The sequence below is a fragment of the Aristolochia californica genome, unplaced genomic scaffold (assembly GCF_029961685.1).
Source record: "Aristolochia californica isolate CCGP_79_NKW_82.1479 unplaced genomic scaffold, dmAriCali1.0.hap1 SCAF_10, whole genome shotgun sequence".
In the NCBI taxonomy this organism is placed as follows: domain Eukaryota; kingdom Viridiplantae; phylum Streptophyta; class Magnoliopsida; order Piperales; family Aristolochiaceae; genus Aristolochia; species Aristolochia californica.
In genome coordinates this window covers 21,943,299-21,958,824 of record NW_027181771.1, presented here as the reverse complement: position 1 = coordinate 21,958,824, position 15,526 = coordinate 21,943,299, and the positions used below count along the sequence as shown (strand labels likewise).

Sequence of the window (15,526 nt, the reverse complement as noted above, 5' to 3'; positions counted from 1 at the left end):
ACCTCTTGATGTGAACCATAAAGGAGGGGTTTCATAATTGGGTTCTTAAGCAGTCTTTTAAATTGTTGGTTGCATCTATAATTGAGAAAAGGAAACTCCTTTTCAATCCTAACGTGAAAAGAGAAACATAAGAGAGTTCTTTTCATAAAAATGTGATAAAAAACCCTCAAATAGTGCTGGATTCATCAGTACCTTGCTGAGTTACTAGATCCATGGCTAGGGATCATAACAACTTGGTATCAAAGCAAGGTAACACGACAGAGACCAGCACCAATGAATTGCTTGAAGCAATCCTCAAAGACCAACAAGGATTCAATGAGAGGTTCTCTAAAATTGAGCTCGATATGGAGACATTGAATGGAAGGATGGATAACATAGAGACTGGTCTAATTACTGGAAGGAACACAATTCCAGAGCAAAGAGGAGGGGACCATTCGCATAACAGAGGGGGAGATGAGTTTACTGGGCTCACGAGTTTCTCTGGCCAACAAGGACACTTCAGCCAAGGGGGAGGCATTGTTCCTAGGTATACTAAACTTGAATTCCCTACTTATAATGGGTTAGAAGACCCTTTGATATGGCTGGATCGGTGCAAAATATTTTTAGCCATCAGAGAGTCCCAACCTATGATAGAGTACAGTTGGTTGTTTTCCACTTACTGGGGGAAGCACAACTCTGGTACCAGAAGGTTGAGGTTGATAGAGTGGTGGTAGATTGGGATGAATTTAAGAATTTATGCTCTCTCCGTTTTGGTCCTCCGGCTTACAGCAACCCTTTGGGGGATTTGGTTTTGTTATACCAAACTGGTTCCGTGGAGCAATATCAAAAACTATTCCAGGAAAAATTAGCACGAGCAAGCGGTATGGTATGTGTGGATCAACCAGTTGCGCTATTTACAACAGGCCTTACTGAGTCATTATGGCTTGAGGTGGAGCTCTATGCACCTATTAACTTATCCAGCGCTATGAATATAGCCCGTGCTTTAGAAATTCAACAGAAGGTCCAGTACAGACGACCCCAATGGTCAGGGGAGAGGGGCACTTATCCTTAGGGGGTCTAGTCACCAACACCTCCTCCTAGACACACTCTGAGTAATCCATTACCAGGGGATACGAGATTGAGTAGTAATCCACCTCAATACATAAAAAAATTGACAAGTGCTGAGATGACAGAAAGGTGGTCTGAAAATCTGTTTTACAATTGTGATGAACCGTATCGGGCTGGTCATATGTGCAAAAGGTTGTTTTGGCTTGAAGTGGGTGAAGTTGATGAGATAGAGGAGATAGAGGTGTGGATAGAAGAAGAACCACCAGAAATATCCTTGCATGCCATGACTGGGCAGAAATCGCCCAAAACCATGCAAGTTGGAGCTCAGGTCTTCGATTGGGAACTCGTGGGACTAGTGGATTCGGAGAGTACCTGCAATTTTCTTAGCTTAACTGCGGCCCAGTACCTGTAATTACAGATTCTTCCACATTCGACAGCCACAGTCTCAGTGGCCAATGGGGAGAAGGTTCCTAGCTACAGAATCAACAAGGCAGTAAATTTTTCTATTGGTACTATATTTCATGCTGAGTTTTTTGTTATTCCTCTGGCTGGTTTTGATATGGTGTTGGGAATTAAATGGTTGCAAACATTAGGACCCATTCTGTGGGACTTCTCTGCATTGACTATGAGTTTTGTCTTATGCGGTAGCCAAGTACTCCTTCAAGGAAGTCAAACAGATAAACAACATCACATTCATTCTCTGACTGCCCCGGATAATTCAGAGAGCACTATTGATAGTCTTATTGATGAGTTCTCTGACCTTTTCTATGAGCCTACAGGGCGCCCCCCCCTGAGACACTGTGATCACCGGATATGTTTGAAACCAGGGTTTGATGTGGTAGTTGTTCGACCGTATTGGTATCCTCACCTCCAGAAAGATGAGATCGAGAGACAGTGCCAAGCGATGCTACAACAGGGCCTTATTCGCAGTAGCAGGTCCCCCTTCTCTTCACCCGTTCTGTTCGTGAAGAAACATGATGGGACTTGGCATTTTTGTGTTGATTATCGGAAACTGAACACGCAGAAAGTGGTGGAGGAGCTCCTCGATGAGCTACATGGGTCGTGGTCTTCACCAAATTGGACTTATGGTCTAGTTATCATTAGATTCGCATGCATCCCACAGACATTGAAAAGACGGTGTTCTGAACACATCACGACCACTTTGAATTTGTGGTCATGTCTTTCAGGTTGTCAAATGCTCCTTCCACTTTTCAGGCGCTGATGAATGAGGTATTTTGCTCTTACCTTCAGAAATTCGTACTTGTATTTTTTGATGATATATTCATATATAGCAAGTCTCGAGAGGACCATTTAGCCCATTTGAGGATTGTGTTTGACTTATTACGAGCACATCTACTGTATTTGAAGAAGTCCAAATGCTTCTTTGGGGCATCTCATGTTGCTTACCTTGGCCACATTATTTCCCATGAGGTTGTGGATTCCGAGAAGATTCGGGTCATTAGTGAGTGGCCACAGCCTCAATCTTGCTCAGCATTACGCGGATTCTTGGGGGATGTTATTAACGAAAATTTATTCGGAGTTATGGTCCTTTGGTAGCACCTCTAACAAACCTCCTCAAGAAGAATTCCTTCCATTGGAACGAGGAGGCCACACAGGCCTTTGACGCACTTAAAGGTGCTTTTGCATCTACACCTGTTCTACAACTTCTGAATTTTGATGACTTATTTGTGGTGGAATGCGATGCTTTGGGGGGGGGGGGGGGGGGCGGCAATGGGGTTGTGTTACAGCAGCACTCACACCCCATTGCATATTTCAGTCGGCAGTTGGCCTCTCGTTATCAGAAATTGGCTGCATATGAACGAGAGTTGATTGGATTGGCCAAGGCGGTCCAACACTGGCGGCCTTATTTATGGGGTCATACTTTTCTCATCCGTACTGATCATTATAGTCTCAAGTTCTTACTTGAGTAGCGCTTCACTACTTCACCACATCAGCATTGGATCAGTAAGTTGATGAGCTTTGATTTCTAGGTTGAGTATCGTGCGGGAAGATTAAACAAGACAGCGGATGCCTTGTCAAGGTGTTTTGAACAACAACAACTCATATATGCAGTCAGCTAGCCGCGTTTCCTCATCCTAGACATGGTGTACGATGCACATGTCACACTTCCAGAATTACAGGAGCCGCACAACAATATTTTAGAATGACAGATGGATTCTAGGTGGTCCGTTCAGGATTCACTCATTTGTTATAAATAGTGGATTTACCTGCCTCCCATGTCCGAGTTGATTCCAGCCATTCTCTTGGCTTATCATGATTCTACCCATGAGAGGTTACAAAAAATGTTGTTGCGTATTCGGGAAGATTTCTATTGGCAGGCTATGAAGACCTCCATTGACACATATGTCTCCGACTGTCAAGTGTGTCAACGAAACAAATCCGAGTATTTGAGTCCAACGGGTGTTCTACAGCCTCTTGCCCTCCCTACTTAGGTCTAGACCAATATTTCGATGGACTTTGTGGAGGATCTTCCACTTTCACCCGGGAAATCAGTTTTGTTCGTGGTGGTTGATCAGTTCTCCAAGTATGGTCATTTTATTCCGATGGCTCATTCCTACACAGCAACTTGAGTAGCACATACTTTCCTGGAGCATATTGTCCGATTACATGGCATCCCAAAATCTATTGTCAGTGATCGGGATGCGGTATTCACGAGTACTTTCTGGAGGGAACTTTTTCGTCTGAGTGGCACTAAATTGAAATTTTCCTCTGCATATCATCCTCAGACGGATGGCTGATGTGACGAATTTTTATTACATCGGCTTTTATACCTCGCAAGCATACGAATCGTTCTTGTAATCTAGCAGTAAGCGAGGGTCATATCCATAGGGAGGACTAAATTTTGTGTATTCTTCAGTCAACTAGCCTAACCAAATATGATGAACTAATCTGACTTAAACACTAATTATATCCTAAATTATCAAGCAATGATCTAATTAACTACTTGCACAATAGGAAACGTCAACTCTGGATTTTACCGTGATTCATGCCTTTCTCGAGCACCACGTAATCATGAATCTAATTTCTCAATCCTTGCGTCTAGCCCCTCTCGGGCTCCTAGAGTTAATGACAGAAATCAGATTAAAATACCAGAATCCAACCTAAATTACAATCCTACCCAACTAGCTAATTTAATCAAATATTCGAAAAACAAATATTCGATAAACATTAATTCTCAAATCAAATTTAATAAACATTCAAAACCTAAGTTCAAACTATAGGAAATTTAAATTACAAAATGATGGATTACTCCCCTTCTCCTTCCTCTCACTGGGGCAGCAAAAGCTCGTTCTCAAGGGTGCTACAATTTCCAGAAATTGATGGCTTCGGGTTGCAAGAGCGAGTGGCCGAAGGTCGAGACGACGCCAGTGAAGAAGGATAGAAACCCACAGATGGAGGTGGTGCGGCGGACGACGTAATGGAGCCGAAGTACTCTGACCGGTTGTTACGGTCCCGGATCTGACACGTAGATTCTTTGGGAGGATCTGTAATCTGCCATGGATTACCATACGGATAGTAAGGATTGAAGGAAGACATGGAGAACGAAAATGAAAGATCAAGCCAAAGAGAAGCTTGAAAACCCTAGAGCTCGTTGAGGGGAACTCTAAGCCTCTTTACGCTAGATTTAACCTAATTCTTAATACTTCAATGTTTCCTTTTCTCATTACTCTTACCCCTTAAATAGGGTTCACCCTGTTAGGGTTTAATAAAATATTACAAAAATATCCCTATTAATAAATAATTCCAAAAATACCCCTTGTGACCTAAAACTGAAATAAAATAAAGTAAATTAAAGAAAACACTAAAATAATAATGTTATTGCGTGCATAACATTACACCCCCCTTGGAAGACGAGCTTGTCCTCAAGATCGAAAGTAGTGTCTGTATGCCGACGTCTCCACCGGTGCTGTAGTAGCATCCGCGATAACTATGACCCCCCCTCTGTTTGCCCACACTTTTTTTTTTTTGGGCCGGTCTGAGTTAACCTGGGTTGACTTGGTTCAGGAACCCGGTCCGACGTGCGACTCAGCGGACCGGGCCGATTAAATTTTCCTAAGTTAGGAAAATTTAATCGGGACTCGTCTTCTTCCTTCGGCAGCTCCCGAACGTTGCGGCCGGCGGATTCTTCCCTCACGGCACCGACGAAGGCCGGCGACGGACGTCTCCTTCCTCTCTCCTGGCACCGATGGAGTCACCTGATTTTCCGGTGGTGAATCGCAGCCCGTTGGGGCTTCGCCGCCTGGATAGTTTACGAGACAGAGGGCTCTCAGAAACTTGTGAATCGTTGTTTCTCAGCCTCTCGGAACCAAGATCCCTTGCGGAAAAGTCGATTACAGCGCCGATGAACTATTCTGCTTCGCCGGTGACGAAGAGAAGCCCGTTGGGGCTTCGTCGCTGGGAGCATTTCCGAGACAGAGAACCTCTATTTCTCAGCCCCCCAGAACAGAGACCAGCGGAAATTCCGTCGGAAATTTTGCCTATGGCGCCGACGGAATTTCCTATTCCCCTCCGATTTCGGATTTTCGGTCACCCCCAAATCTTCCAGTGCCGACGATTTCGGAATTTCCTCTGTTAGGAAATCACCTCCCCACTGTAGCTTCGGTTTGGAGATATGCACGGCGTCCATTGGGAAAGGGTGAGCCTCTTCCTTTTTTGAAATTTTGGTGTCTCCGCCGTCGGGTTTTGGAAATTTGGAGTCCAATTTCTGATTTGTGTCCCCAATTTCGGATTTCGTCGCCGCTGGAGAGACAGGGGGCGCTCTAATTTCTTCCGTCTCCTGCCCTTCGGAGACATCTCGATCAACTTTTGCAACGACTTTCTTTCTCGCAGCAAACTCATCTCCCCCTCCGTTTTGTGCCGGCGTTGTGTTCCTTCCCCTCGTTAAACTTATTATGTTGTTCATCCTCCCATTCAACCTTTCTATATCGAGATTAAATTTAGAGCACCTTTCGAACATCTCATCAAATTTTCTATCATTCTTTGCCTGACATCTGAGGATCAATTCCAGTAATTTACTTTTGCTAATTTTCATCGGAGAACCCTGCTATGATATTAATGTGTTCGCGCTCTGATACCAGGTGTTACGGTCCCGGATCTGACACGTGGATTCTTTGGGAGGATCTGCAATCTGCCACAGATTACCGTACGAATAGTAAGGATTGAAGGAAGACATGGAGAACGAAAACAAAAGATCAAGCCAAAGGGAAACTTGAAAACCCGTGAGCTCGTTGAGGAGAACTCTAAGCCTCTTTACGCTAGATTTAACCTAATTCTTAATACTTCAATGCTTCCTTTTCTCATTACTCTTAACCCTTAAATAGGGTTCACCCTGTTAAGGTTTAATAAAATATTACAAAAATATCCCTATGAATAAAATATTCCCAAAATATCCCTATTAATAAATAATTCCAAAAATACCCCTTGTGACCTAAAACTGAAATAAAATAAAGTAAATTAAAGAAAACACTAAAATAATAATGTTATTGCGTGCATAACACAGCTCTCTCGAGTCTTGGTCGGAGTCGGAATAGCTTCGGAAATGGTCGAAAATGGGTAATCTACGCCGGAGGATGGTTGGAATGCGGAATCGGCGCCGGAGGAGCCCTCTTGGGTCACCTCTTGGCCTGGTGAGCAAAAAATGGCAGCGTCAAACTCGCCGCGATGGAGACTCTCTCGAGCTCTCCTCGGGTCTGTTCTCGGTTGCCGGATGGTGGGGGACGACGGTGACGAATGGAGTTCGGAGGTTGGAGGGAGACTCTCTCGAGCTCTCCTTTGCTTTCGATCTGCAGCTCCTCCCCTCGGTCAACGGCCCTCCTTTCGGTCGACTACTCCTCCTTTTCAATACGATTTTTCCCTAAAAAATCACATCCCCCACTAATGGCATTTCTGTGAATATCTTCTTCTCCACACAAAATTCTCTTAAAATTCCATAATTAAATCCATAAAAAATATCATTCAAGAGAGAAAAATATGCAATATAAGTAGTGATTAATGCCAAATTCAATAAATGCACTTTTCAAGTGAAAACCGATAAATAACCACCTCTAACACAATTATAAGGGTTATTCAATTATAATTAACCTAGTTCTCATGTCAGAATCTGGCATCTACCACACCCCCAAACCTAAGTCTTTGCTAATCCCTAGCAAAACAACAACAAAACCAAAATTAAGCCTAGAAAAACAAAATGCCACTTTCGTAGGGAACACGATTGCATTTAGCGCATGCAACAAGCCGTTAAACCCCTACTTTACAGTAGTGCACGAGTTGTGTCTCGTGAGGGTTTGCATGAAATTTACCCACAAAATTCATCTAAATCAACAATATAAAAAGAAAACTGAAGAAAATTTACTCCTCATTAGCATATGACTAACACTTAGTATCGTAAAATATCTGAAAATCATTTGAAACCTTGCTCATTTTGAAAACCTGTGTAAAATATAGCACATTATCAATCCAAATACACTCATTGTTACTCCACCTGAACCAATGTGACCCATAAGCAATTACTTCAACAGAACAAAGAGGCAATAAATAACAATAAAATCCTGGTCACATCACAATTAAGAGAAAATAGTAGAGTAAGCCTGTTGTCTGACAATCTCACAAAAGAAGTATACCAATTTCAATCTTGACCTGCAATTTCTTTCAACTTACAATTCATCATTAAAGTTAAGGAAACTCATTGCTTCTAGATTTAAACCCATTTTACGCTATTACCAGCGCATTTTTGCTATTACCAACGTAATTTTTGTTTCACTGAATACTTTTGGTATTACCACTATTTTGTATTCGTCTTCACTGCACATGCACTTATTTTTAAGTAACCGACTGTTCCGGTGCATGTCCCTGGGTTTGCCCAGGCTATTTCTGAGGTTATCTGTCTTTTGCAAGTAAGAGCATTTCCATTTGCATTCATACATTACAACAAGAAATTTCACTGAGATATAAAAAGAAATGAGTTCAAACAGGCATACAAGACTATTCAGACTAACATAGATCAACACTAGATTTACATGTTCTCTTTTGAAACTAAGTTCCAAGTCTAATGCAATAGTAAGTTATCCCACTAAATTCTCATGGATCACAACAAATGATATCAGATTTCTAATGGGCATATTCTACACAGTTTTACGAAAATTTTTGAAACACATTTGAGCAACTTATTTTAACTCTACTAAAGTTAACCACATACTAAGAGAAGTAATTTGAAAACCATGAACAAAAATCAAAAGAAAATCATTGCTAAGACATAAAAGAGCCGTTTCCCCCCCCAAACCTAAACCTTACATTGTCCTCAATGGGGAAAAGTTAAAACACCAGAATGACTACAAAAAGGAATAACAACTAAAGAATAATAAAACTCATGGAAACCACATGCTCCATTGGCACACAAGAAGTAAAGCAAAACAAAAACAATGCAAGGAAAAGAGATATCAGCAAACACCCCCAAACCTAGAGCATGACACATCATCAAACAAACCAACTAACAATCACTAAAATATCTAATTTACTAGACGATTTATTGCTGGCCTTAACGTCGATTCTGGTGCCAGTCTTCTCGTCTAGTAGCTACTACTCTAGTTGAATCACAACTTAGCTAGTTATACTCCAACAGAGTAAAGGTTAAGCTTCCTCAGGGCACCTAAATCCATAGGTGGGACCATATGTGTTTGGTCATAAAAAATAATACCGAAGAGTCAATCAAGACACCCAGGAATAATACATAGTCTCCCTCGAAGAAGGTTTACTCGTATCAGCTATACCCATAGGTAATCATTCATAGATGAAACCACTATCCCACATCACACTTTGAAGAAATCTCCGTGTGATTGGCCACTGAAGGCAGCAGAAATCACGCGCTGAACACAAGTCCTTGAGTTACTCACCATAAGGTTTTCATTCAATACTTCAAGATCGAACTGGTCAATCCCAGGACGGTTGTTTGAGTACAGACCTCTCAAAGTAGAGACCAAAAATCTGGTCATCGACTACCGGAACCATTTATGCTCTCAGCCGGCAAGAGAGTACCTTGAGTCCATGACGGGGCCGGCATCGCCGGGGGACCTCCAATCAATCAAGACCAGAGTACACCAAAGGTTATCCCAATAAGAATGAATAAGCCAAAAATAAAAACTGTAATGTACAAAGGGATAGAAACGTTGGGATTGCCCACAATGTGCTAAGTTTATAGTCGTAAGCACGACGCTGACACAATTAAGATGAAAGGAAAGGTGCCTCCAAGAAAATCACCATCACCTCCTCCGGTGTGGGGACATTCTCCCGATACGGTTTGAGCCTTTGACCGTTAACTTTGAAGACCGACCCGTCTCTGTGATTGCGGATCTCAACAGCGCCATGAGGAAACACCTGTGTAACCTCAAATGGACCGGACCACCTGGATCTCAGCTTCCTTGGAAACAAATGCAATCGTGAGTTATAAAGTAAAACATTCTGCCCAATAGTAAAAGACTTGCGAAAAATAGATTTATCATGTAAAAGCTTCGTTCACTCCTTATACAGTTTGGCATTCTCATAAGCATCATGACGTATCTCCTCCAACTCATTCAATTGCAATTTCCTCTCCTCACCCGCTTGAGTCAAATCAAAATTCAAAACCTTAATGGCCCAATAAGCTCTATGCTCAAGCTCAACAGGTAGATGACATGCTTTGCCGAACACTAGGTGAAATGGAGACATCCCAATAGGAGTCTTATGAGCGGTTCGATAGGCCCATAAAGCATCGTCCAATCGAGTGGACCAATCTTTCCTATCAAAGCGAACCGACTTCTTCAAAATCCGTTTGATCTCCCAATTAGAGAGTTTCACTTGACCACAAGTTTGTGTGTAATACGGAGTGGACACCCAATGAGTGATGGAGTATTTCTTCAATAAGGTCTCAAATGCTCTATTATAAAAATGAGATCCTCCTTCACTGATGATCGCTCTTGGGGTACCAAACCGATTAAAGATGTTTTCTTTTAAAAACTTTACCACCACTTTGTGATCATTTGTCTTACATGCAATAGCTTCAATCCATCTAGAGACATATTCAACAGCAACAAGGATGTATTGATAGCCGAATGAGACAAGAAAAAGGACCCATGAATTCAATACCCCACACATCAAACAATTCAACAATAAGAATGGGGTTATGAGGCATCATGTTCTTCCTAGACAAACAACCAGTCCCTTGGCATCTATCACACACACGACAAAACTCACGGGCATCTCTAAATAATGAAGGCCAATAGAAACCACATTGCAAGACTTTAGCCGCGGTCTTTCTAGCACCAAAATGTCCACCACATGCGTGGAATGACAAAATTCAAGAATGTTGGCAAAGTCTTGCTCAGGTACACAACGCCTAATGACTTGGTCAGGACACACCTTGAACAAATAAGGGTCATCCCAAAAAAAATGTTTGACTTGGGAAAAGAATTTCAACCGATCTTGTTTACTCCAATAATCAGGAATCTTACGGGTTATAAGATAGTTGACTATGTCAGCAAACCAAGGCAACTGGGATACTTGGAGAAGTTGTTCATCAGGGAAGGAATCATTTAAAGGAAGGAATCCTTCCTGAGGTGCTACACAGATCATAGATAGATGATCAGCAACAACATTCTCACAACCCTTCTTATCTCGAATCTCAGGGTCAAATTCTTGCAATTTCAAGATCCATCTAATCAAGCGAGGTTTAGTGTCCTTGATGGATAATAAGTACTTCAAAGCAGAATGATTAGTGAACACTATAAACTTTGACCCTAACAGATATGATCTGAATTTATTCAAGGCAAACACAATAGCTAGCAAGTCCTTCTCAGTGGTAGTGTAATTCAATTGAGCATCATGAAGAAAGCGGCTAGCATACTGAATGACACAGAGAATTTTATCTGTCTTTTGCCCCAAAACAGCCCCCAATGCATAATCAAAGGCATCACACATCAACTAGAAAGGCAAAGACCAAGTAGGAGGGGGTTAGACAATGGGTGCAGTGGACAAACATTTCTTCAGTGTCTCAAAAGCATGAATACAGGCATCATCAAAGGCAAAAGCAACATCTTGAGCAAGCAAATTCGTCAAAGGACGAGAAATTTTGCTAAAGTCCTTAATGAAGTGCATATAGAACCCAGCATGGCCAAGGAAAGAATGCACCCCCTTCACAGAAGTAGGTGGTGGCAAATTGGCAATTAGGTCAACCTTGGCTTTGTCCACTCCTACACCCCGCTCAGACACTACATGTCCTAAAACAATTCCTTCTTTTACCATGAAGTGGCATTTCTCCCAATTCAAGACTAAATTGGACTTAATGCAATGGGACAATATGAGTGAAAGATTGTGCAGACATGTCTCAAAGCCAGAGCCAAACATAGAAAAGTCATCCATAAAGACCTCTAAAAAGTCACCAATCATGTCAGAAAAGATACTCATCATACACAGTTGGAAAGTGGTGGGCGCATTGCACAAACCAAAAGGCATGCATCTATAAGCAAAGGTGCCAAACGGACATGTGAATGTGGTATTTTCCTGGTCTTCTGAAGCAATGGGAATTTGATTGTAACCGGAGTATCCATCTAAAAAACAATAAAAACTGTGGCCGGCCAATCGCTCTAGCATCTGATCAATGAAAGGTAGTGGGAAGTGATCCTTCCTAGTGGCGGAATTAAGTTTTCTATAGTCAATGCAAACACGCCACTTGGTGGTAGTTCTTGTGGGAATCAATTCACCACTCTCATTTTTCATTATTGTTATCCCCCCTTTCTTAGGGACAACTTGAATTGGACTCACCCAGGTGCTATCAGAAATAGGGTAAATGATGCCTGACACAAACAACCAGATGACTTCTTCTCTCACAACCTCCAGCATATAGGGATTTAACCTACGTTGCATCTCACGTAGGCTTTACTCCCCTCCTCCAAATAAATACGATGCATGAATATGGAGGGGCTAATCCCTTTTAAGGCATCAAGAGTCCACCCCAATGCATTTCTGTGTGCTTGTAAAACTTCAGTCAATTGTTCCTCCTGCTCAGTACTCAAATCAGAGGCAATAATAACTGGCAATGAGTTCATGGGCCCCAAGAACGCACACTTCAACGTGGAAGGAAGTGGCTTAATATCTAGCTTGGAAGTTTCAAGAGGTTTGTCCAAGTCAAGATGAAGATCCTGTGGATGATTAGTTGTGACAACCTCATAAGCTTCCTCCAACAGAGGTACAGAACTGAGTAAAGAGTCAACCTCTCGGAAATATGTTTCCTCATCAAAATAGTCCATGTCTAAAGATGTTATGTAAGACTCAAAAGATTCAAGAGTGGATTCGTCATCAAGCATAACAATCTCTATCTTAAATGCAGGACTCAGATCATTTGACTCAAGTGGATGGTGCCCGACATTAAACACATTCAATGAGACCTTAAAATTTCCAAAAGACAACTCCAACTCACCACTTTTAAAATGAATGACAGCATTAGATGTGGCTAAGAAGGGACATCCTAGGATGACAGGAATTTGGTTGGTCACATTGACTACTGGTTTTGTATCAAGAACAATGAAATCAACCGGGAACAGAAATTTGTCCACTTTTATCAAAACATTTTCAACTATTCTTCGTGGTATCTTGATAGAATGGTCAGCTAGTTGAAGTGTGATGGGGGTAGGCTTCAATTCCTCCAAACCTAATTGCTGGTACACAAAGAAAGGAAGCAAATTCACACTTGCCCCTAAGTCAAGAAGAGCTCTCTGGATGGTATGTTCACCAATGACACATGAAATTGTGGGGCATCCAGGATCTTTAACTTTAGGAGGAGTGTTGTGCTTCAGAATTGAGCTTACATTCTCAGTAAGAAAGACCGTTTTGTTAACATGTTATTTTCTCTTATGTGTACAAAGGTCTTTCAAAAATCGGACATAGGCAGGGACTTGCCTAATAGCATCAAGAAGTGGAATGTTAATGTGAACCTTACTAAACAGTTCCAACGTTTCATGCATGCTATATCCTTTCCTAGGTGGGCCGATAACCTCTGCGGATAAGGAGCTGGTGGGACTTGGTTAGGGATCTGCCTGACTGTTGGTGGAGAACTTGGAGGTTCTTCACTCAATGATGTGTCCCCATTGTCATCCTTAGACTCCTTAGACTTAGTGGTCCCTACCCCATTGTTCAACTCATGACCACTCCTAAGGGTGGTTATGGCTTTGGCTTGCTCATGGTGGGGATTGGAACTCAACCCACTCTCATATGTGATTTTGGGGTTAGGAGTGGTTTGACTCGGGAGTCTATTTTGTGCCTGTTCACTCATGTGGCTGGCCAACTGACTCACTTGCATTTCAAGTTTAGCAATGGAGGACTGTGAATTCTGCATGAAAAGTTGAAGTGTATCCTCAAGTGAAGGTTTTTGTGGAATCAATGGCTGTTGAGTGAAGTGTGGGCGTGAAGCTTGGGGTTCAGTAAACCCTGGAGGACCCCCAACCTGTGGGCCCTTGGACCATGAGAAATTTGGGTGTGTAGCCCAACCTGAATTATATGTTTCCGAAAAAGGATCATTCCAGTTTGGTCTATGAAAATTCTGGACTGCATTCAAGTCCTCAATGAGCTCTGGGTATGATGAACTAGATGGACACATTTGTGTGGGATGAGATGAACTAGAGCATATGGCACAGATAGTAGATGGGTTAGGAGCAGGTGAACTCTTGGACACCATAAGGGCATCAATCTTTCTAGTCAACCCCTCAATCTTGGCCATGAGCATGGTGTTTCACTAACCTCATAGTGACCCCCTCTTTTGGCTTCGTAGGATCTCCTATCAACATTAAATGATGAACCCCATTGCTGAGATTGATCACTCAACGTTTCAAAGAAGTCCCTCGCCTCACTAGCGCTCTTACCCTTCAAACTCCCATCACTCGTTGCATCTACCATGGATCTAACCTGGGGTGTAAGACCTTGATAAAAGTATTGCACTAAATGCCATTTCTCAAACCCATGATGTGGACACCTAAGGATCAAATCCTTCCATTTCTCCCAAGCCTCATAAAAGTGTTCACCCTCCTGTTGCATAAAGTTAGAGATTTCTCTCACGAGGGTTGTAGTTCTCTGAATGGGAAGTACTTGGACAAAAATTTCGTGACTAATGTGTCCCATGAAGTAATGCTACCAACCTCTAAGGAATTAAGCCAAGACTTGGCCTTATCCTTAAGTGAAAATGGAAAAAGTCTTAACCGGATAGAGTCATCTGAGAAATTTTGGAATTTGAAAGTTGCACATATATCTAAGAATTCCTTGATGTGGTAATAAGGGTCCTCCTTTTCCAACCCATAGAATGTAGGGAGGAGTTGGATCACACCCGGTTTCAACTCATAACTGGCGGAGGTAGTGGGTGGCAATATAATGCAAGAAGGTGATGTGAAGTGGGATGGGATAGAATAATCCCTCAGGGCTCTACGGTCACCTGCTGCAGGTAACTGTAATGGTTCACCCTGATTGGCCATGGTAGCTCCTAACTTGACTTCTAGTGTTTTCCTACAAATATGTTCTACCTCTTCAACAAAGGGAGCTAATGGTTCACCTAGGGAGCGACGCCCGTGCATAAAAACACAAAAAGAAACAAAACTAACTATCAAATTATGCTAACACACTAACTACTGAAAATACGAACTAACTAGAAGAAATAAAAATAACTCCATACAAAATCGTCAAGATAAAACAAAAACATAAAATTATGAAAGCAGAAAAATAAATTTAACCTAAGACCATGGAGAACAAAGAAATGCACTTAAAACATGCCTCCCCGGCAACAATGCCAAAAACTTGATGTGACGAATTTTTATTACATTGGCTTTTATACCTCGCAAGCGTACAAATCATTCATATAATCTAGCGGTAAGCGAGGGTCATATCTACAGGGAGGATTGAGTTTTGTGTATTCTTCAGTCAACTAGCTTAACCAAATATGATGAATTAATCTGACTTAAACACTAATTATATCCTAAATTATCAAACAATAATCTAATTAACTACTTGCACAACAGGAAATGTCAACTCTGGATTTTACCATGATTCGTGCCTCTCTCAAGCGCCACGTAATCACGAATCCGATTTTTCAATCCTTGCTTCTAGCCCCTATCGGGCTCCTAGAGGTAATGACAGAAATCGGATTAAAATACTAGAATCCAACCTAAATTACAATCCTACCCTAACTAGCTAATTTAATCAAATATTCGGAAAACAAATATTCGATAAACATTAATTCTCAAATCAAATTTAATAAACATTCAAAACATAAACTCAAACTATAGGAAAATTAAATTACAAAATGACGGATTGCTCCCCTTCTCCTTCCTCTCGCTCGGGCAGCAAAGGCTCGTTCTCACGGGTGCTGCAATTTCCAGAAATTGATGGCTTCGGGTTGCAAGAGCGAGTGGCCGGAGGTAGAGACGACGCTGGCGAAGAAGGATAGAAA

General features: G+C 41.9%; 1 non-coding gene across 1 annotated transcript; it reads left to right on the top strand.

The window, feature by feature from the left end:
• The first annotated feature begins 14,044 nt into the window (after positions 1-14,044).
• Positions 14,045-14,151, top strand: LOC137943299 (small nucleolar RNA R71). The gene has a single exon (XR_011110636.1). It is a non-coding gene; the product is annotated as a small nucleolar RNA R71 (small nucleolar RNA).
• Positions 14,152-15,526: the final 1,375 nt, after the last annotated feature.